Source organism: Calliopsis andreniformis, unplaced genomic scaffold (assembly GCF_051401765.1).
Source record: "Calliopsis andreniformis isolate RMS-2024a unplaced genomic scaffold, iyCalAndr_principal scaffold0128, whole genome shotgun sequence".
Lineage (NCBI taxonomy): Eukaryota > Metazoa > Arthropoda > Insecta > Hymenoptera > Andrenidae > Calliopsis > Calliopsis andreniformis.
Window position 1 is genome coordinate 647,379 of NW_027480537.1, and position 6,887 is coordinate 654,265.

Sequence of the window (6,887 nt, forward strand, 5' to 3'; positions counted from 1 at the left end):
TTGAGGATTGAGGATTGAGTACTGAGGATTGACGATTGAGGATTGAGGATCGAAGATTGAGAAATGAAGATTGAGTATTGAGGACTGAAGATTGACGATTGAGGATTGAAGAATGAGGATTGAGGATTGAGGATTGAGGATTGAGCATTGAAGAGTGAGGATTGGGTATTGAGGATTGACGACTGAGGATTGAGTATTGAGGATTGAAGATTGAGTATTGATGATTGAAGATTGAGCATTAAGGATTGAGGGTTGAGGATTGAGGACGAGTACTGACGGTTGAGGAATGAGGTTTGAGGATTGAGGATTGAGGATTGAGGATCGAAGATTGAGAATTGAAGATTGAGTATTGAGGACTGAAGATTGACGATTGAGGATTGAAGATTGAGGATTGAGGATTGAGGATTGAGGATTGAGCATTGAAGAGTGAGGATTGGGGATTGAGGATTGATGACTGAGGATTGAGTATTGAGGATTGAAGGTTGAGTATTGATGATTGAAGATTGAGGATTGAGGATTGAGGGTTGAGGATTGAGGACGAGGACTGACGGTTGAGGAATGAGGTTTGAGGAATGAGGGTTGTGGATTGAGGACGAGGACTGAGGGTTGAATATTGATGTTTGATGCCTGAGGATTGAGGATTGAGGATTGAGAATTGATGATTGAGGACTGTGGGTTGAAGATTGAGGATTGGGTATTGAGGATTGAACAATGACGATTGGGGATTGAGGATTGAGGATTGAGGATTGAAGATTGAGTATTGAGGATTGAAGATTGAGGATTGAGGATTGAGGATTGAGGATTGAGGATTGAAGATTGAGTATTGAGGATTGAAGATTGAGGATTGAGTATTGAGTGTTGAGGATAGAGGATTGAGGTTTGAAGATAGAGGATTGAGGATTGAGGATTGAGGATTGAGGATTGAGGATTGAGCATGAGGGCTGAGGGTTGAGGATTGAGGTTTGATGACTGAGGACTGAGGATTGAGGATTGAGGATTGAGGATTGAGGATTGAGGATTGAAGATTGAGGATTGGGTATTGAGGATTGAAGAATGAGGATTGAGGATTGAGGATTGAGGATTGAGGATTGAGGATTGAGGATTGAAGATTGAGGATTGAGTATTGAGGATTGAAGAATGAGGATTGAGGATTGAGGATTGAGGATAGAGGATTGAAGATTGAGTATTGAGGATTGAAGATTGAGGGTTGAGGGTTGAGTACTGAGGATTGAGTATTGAGGACTGAGGATTGAAGATTGAGAATTGAAGATTGAGTATTGAGGACTGAATATTGACGATTGAGGATTGAAGATTGAGGATTGAGGTTTGAGGATTGAGGATTGAGGATTCAGTGTTGGACAATGAGGATTGATGGTTGAAGATTGAGTATTGGGGATTGAGGATTGAGGAATGAGTATTGAAGATTGAGGATTGATGATTGAGGATTGAGGATTGAGGATTGAAGATTGAGGATTGGGTATTGAGGATTGAAGAATTAGGATTGAGAGTTGAGGATTGAGAATAGAGGATTCAGGGTTGAAGATTGAGGATTGGGTATTGAGGATTGAAGAATGAGGATTGAGGATTGAAGATTGAGGATTGGGTATTGAGGATTGAAGAATGAGGATTGAGGATGAGGATTGAGGATTGAGGATTGAGGATTGAAGATTGAGGATTGGGTATTGAGGATTGAAGAATGAGGATTGAGGATTGAGGATTGAGGATTGAGGATTGAAGATTGAGTATTGAGGATTGAAGATTGAGGGTTGAGGAATGAGGACTGAGTATTGAGGATTGAAGATTGAGTATTGAGGATTGAAGATTGAGGATTGAGTATTGAGGATTGAAGATTGAATATTGAGGACTGAGGATTGAGGGTTGTGGATTGAGAACGAGGACTGAGGGTTGAATACTGATGTTTGAGGTCTGAGGGTTAAGGATTGAGGATTGAGAATTGAGGATTGAGGATTGAGGATTGAAGATTGAGGAATGGGTATTGAGGACTGAAGAATGAGGATTGAGGATTGAGGATTGAGGATTGAGGTTTGCAGATTGAGTATTGAGGATTGAAGATTGAGGATTCAGGATTGAGGATTGAGGATTCAGGATTGAGGATTGAGAATGAGGGCTGAGTGTTGAGGATTGAGGTTTGAGTATAAAATCCTGAGAATTCAGGATATTCTATTGAGCATTGAGAATATAGGATTGATGGTTGAGGACTGAGGACTGAGGATTGAGAATTCAGGATTCAGGATCGAGGATTGAAGATTGAGGATTGGGTATTGAGGATTGAAGAATGAGGATTGAGGATTGAGGATTGAGGATTGAGGATTGAGGATTGAAGATTGAAGATTGGGTATTGAGGATTGAAGAATGAGGATTGAGGGTTTAGGATTGAGGATTTAGGATTGAGTATTGAGCATTGAAGATTGAGGATTGGGTATTGAGGGTTGAAGAATGAGGATTGAGGATTGAGGATTGAGGATAGAGGATTGAGGATTTAAGATTGAGGATTGGGTATTGAGGATTGAAGAATGAGGATTGAGGGTTGAGGATAGAGGATTGAGGATTGAGTATTGAGTATTGAAGGTTGAGGATTGTGGATTGAGGATTGAGGATTGAGGATTGAATATTGAAGATTGAGTATTGATGCCTGAGGATTGAGGATTGAGGATTGAGTATTGAGAATTGAGGATTGATGGTTGAGTATTGAGGATTGAGGATTGAGTATTGAGTGTTGAAGATTGAGGATTGATGATTGAAGATTGAGGATTGGGGATTGAGGATTGAGGAATGAGTATTGAAGATTGAGGATTGATGATTGAGGATTGAGGATTGAGGATTGGGTATTGAGGATTGAGCATTGAGGTTTGAGGACTGAGGGCTGAGGATTGAGGATTGAGGATTGAGGATTGAGGATGAGGGCTGAGGGTTGAGGATTGAGGTTTGAGGACTGAGGACTGAGGATTGAGGATTGAGAATTGAGGATTGAGGATTGAGGATTGAAGATTGAGGATTGGGTATTGAGGATTGAAGAATGAGGATTGAGGATTGAGGATTGAGGATTGAGGATTAAGGATTGAAGATTGAGGATTGGGTATTGAGGATTGAAGAATCAGGATTGAGGATTGAGGATTGAGGATTGAGGACTGAAGATTGAGTATTGAGGATTGAAGATTGAGGATTGAGGATTGAGGATTCAGGATAGAGGATTGAAGATTGAGTATTGAGGATTGAAGTTTGAGGATTGAGTATTGACGATTGAGGATTGAGGTTTGAAGATTGAGGATTGAGGATTGAGGGCTGAGGATTGAGGATTGAGGATTGAAGATTGCATATTGATGATTGAATATTGAGGACTGAGTATTGAAGGTTGTGGATTGAGCACGAGGACTGAGGGTTGAATATTGATGTTTGAGGTCTGAGGATTAAGGATTGAGGATTGAGAATTCAGGATTGAGGATTGAGGATTGAAGATTGAGGATTGGGTATTGAGGTTTGAAGAATGAGGATTGAGGATTGAGGTTTGAGGATTGAGGATTGCAGATTGAGTATTGAGGATTGAAGATTGAGGATTGAGGATTGAGGATTGAGGATTGAAGATTGAGGATTGAGGATTGAGGATTGAGGATTGAGGATTGAAGATTGAGTATTGAAGATTGAGGATTGAGGATTGAGGATTGAGGATTGAGGATTCAGTGTTGGACAATGAGGATTGATGGTTGAAGATTGAGGGTTGGGGATTGAGGATTGAGGAATGAGCATTGAAGATTGAGGATTGATGATTGAGGATTGAGCATTGAGGATTGAAAATTGAGGATTGGGTATTGAGGATTGAAGAATTAGGATTTAGAATTGAGGATTGGGGATAGAGGATTGAGGGTTGAAGATTGAGGATTGGGTATTGAGGATTGAAGAATGAGGATTGAGGATTGAAGATTGAGGATTGGGTATTGAGGATTGAGGATTGAAGATTGAGTACTGATGATTGAAGATTGAGGATTGAGGATTGAGGGTTGAGGATTGAGGACGAGGACTGACGGTTGAGGATTGAGGTTTGAGGGTTGAGGATTGAGGATTGAGGACTGAGGCTTGAGGATTGACGATTGAGCATAGAGGATTGAAGATTCAGGACTGGCGATTGAGGATTGCTGATTGAGGATTAAGGACTGAGGATTGGGGTTTGAGGATCTAGGATTGGAGATTGATTTTTGGGGATTGAAGATTGAGGATTGAGGATTGAGGATTGCTAATTGAGAATTGAGGATGAGGACTGAGGGTTGAGGATTGAGGTTTGAGGAACGAGGATTGAGGATTGAGGATTGAGAATTAAGTATTGAGGATTGAGGATTGAAGATTGAGGATTGGGTATTGAGGATTGAAGAATGAGGATTGAGGATTGACTTTTGAGGATTGAAGATTGAGGATTGGGTGTTGAGGATTGAAGAATGAGGATTGAGGATTGACTTTTGAGGTTTGAGGATTGCAGATTGAGTATTGAGGATTGAAGATTGAGGATTGAGAATAGAGGATTGAAGATTGAGGACTGAGGATTGAGGATTGAGTATTGAGGATTGAAGATTGAGTATTAAGGATTGAAGATTGAGGATTGAGGATTGAGTACTGAGAATGGAGGATTGAGGATTGAGGATCGAAGATTGAGAATTGAAGATTGAGTATTGAGGACTGAAGATTGACGATTGAGGATTGAAGATTGAGGATTGAGGATTGAGGATTGAGGATTGAGCATTGAAGAGTGAGGATTGGGGATTGAGGATTGACGACTGAGGATTGAGTATTGAGGATTGAAGGTTGGGTATTGATGATTGAAGATTGAGGATTGAGGATTGAGGGTTGAGGACTGAGGACGAGGACTGACGGTTGAGGAATGAGGTTTGAGGATTGAGGGTTGTGGAATGAGGACGAGGACTGAGGGTTGAATATTGATGTTTGAGGCCTGAGGATTGAGGACTGAGGATTGAGAATTGATGATTGAGGACTGAGGGTTGAAGATTGAGGATTGGGTATTGAGGATTGAAGAATGACGATTGGGGATTGAGGATTGAGGATTGAGGATTGAAGATTGCGTATTAAGTATTGAAGGTTGAGGATTGTGGATTGAGGATTGAGGATTGAGGATTGAATATTGAAGATTGAGTATTGATTCCTGAGGATTGAGGATTGAGGATTGAGTATTGAGAATTGAGGATTGATGATTGAGTATTGAGGATTGAGGATTGAGGATTGAGTGTTGAAGATTGATGATTGATGATTGAAGATTGAGGGTTGGGGATTGAGGATTGAGGAATGTGTATTGAAGATTGAGGATTGATGATTGAGGATTGAGGATTGAGGATTGGGTATTGAGGATTGATCATTGAGGTTTGAGGACTGAAGGCTGAGGATTGAGGATTGAGAATTAAGGATTCAGGATGAGGGCTGAGGGTTGAGGATTGAGGTTTGAGTACTGAGGACTGAGGATAGAGGATTTAGAATTGAGGGTTGAGGATTGAGGATTGAAGATTGAGGATTGGGTATTGAGGATTGAAGAATGAGGATTGAGGATTGAGGATTGAGGATTGAGGATTGAGTATTGAGGATTGAGGATTGAGGATTGAGGATCGAGGAATGAGGATTGAAGATTGAGGATTGGGTATTGAGGATTGAAGAATGAGGATTGAGGATTGAGGATTGAGGATTGAGGATTGAGTATTGAGTATTGAGGATTGAAGATTGAGGATTGAGGATTGAGGATTGAGGATTGAGGATTGAGGATTGAAGATTGAGTATTGAGGATTGAAGATTGAGAATTGAGTATTGAGGATTGAGGATTCAGGTTTGAAGATTGAGGATTGAGGATTGAGGATTGAGGATTGAGGATTGAGGATTGAAGATTGAATATTGATGATTGAATATTGAGGACTGAGGATTGAGGGTTGTGGATTGAGGACGAGGACTGAGGGTTGAATATTGATGTTTGAGGTCTGAGGATTAAGGATTGAGGATTGAGAATTGAGGATTGAGGATTGAGGATTGAAGATTGAGGATTGGGTATTGAGGTTTGAAGAATGAGGATTGAGGATTGAGGTTTGAGTGTTGAGGATTGCAGATTGAGTATTGAGGATTGGCGATTGAGGATTGAGGATTGAGGATTGAAGATTGAGGATTGAGGATTGAGGATTGAGGATTGAGGATTGAAGATTGAGTATTGAGGATTGAAGATTGAGGGTTGAGGATTGAGTACTGAGGATTGAGCATTGAGGACTGAGGATTGAAGATTGAGGATTGAAGATTGAATATTGATGATTGAATATTGAGGACTGAGGATTGAGGGTTGTGGATTGAGGACGAGGACTGAGGGTTGAATATTGATGTTTGAGGTCTGAGGATTAAGGATTGAGGATTGAGAATTGAGGATTGAGGATTGAGGATTGAAGATTGAGGATTGGGTATTGAGGTTTGAAGAATGAGGATTGAGGATTGAGGTTTGAGTGTTGAGGATTGCAGATTGAGTATTGAGGATTGGCGATTGAGGATTGAGGATTGAGGATTGAAGATTGAGGATTGAGGATTGAGTATTGAGGATTGAAGATTGAGGATTGGGTATTGAGGATTGAAGAATGAGGATTGAGGATTGAGGATTGAGGATTGAGGATTGAAGATTGAGTATTGAGGATTGAAGATTGAGGATTGAGGATTGAGGATTGAGTATTGAGGATTGAGGATTGGGTATTGAGGATTGAGCATTGAGGTTTGAGGACTGAGGGCTGAGGATTGAGGATTGAGGATTGAGGATTGAGGATGAGGGCTGAGGGTTGAGGATTGAGGTTTGAGGACTGAGGACTGAGGATTGAGGATTGAGAATTGAGGATTGAGGATTGAGGATT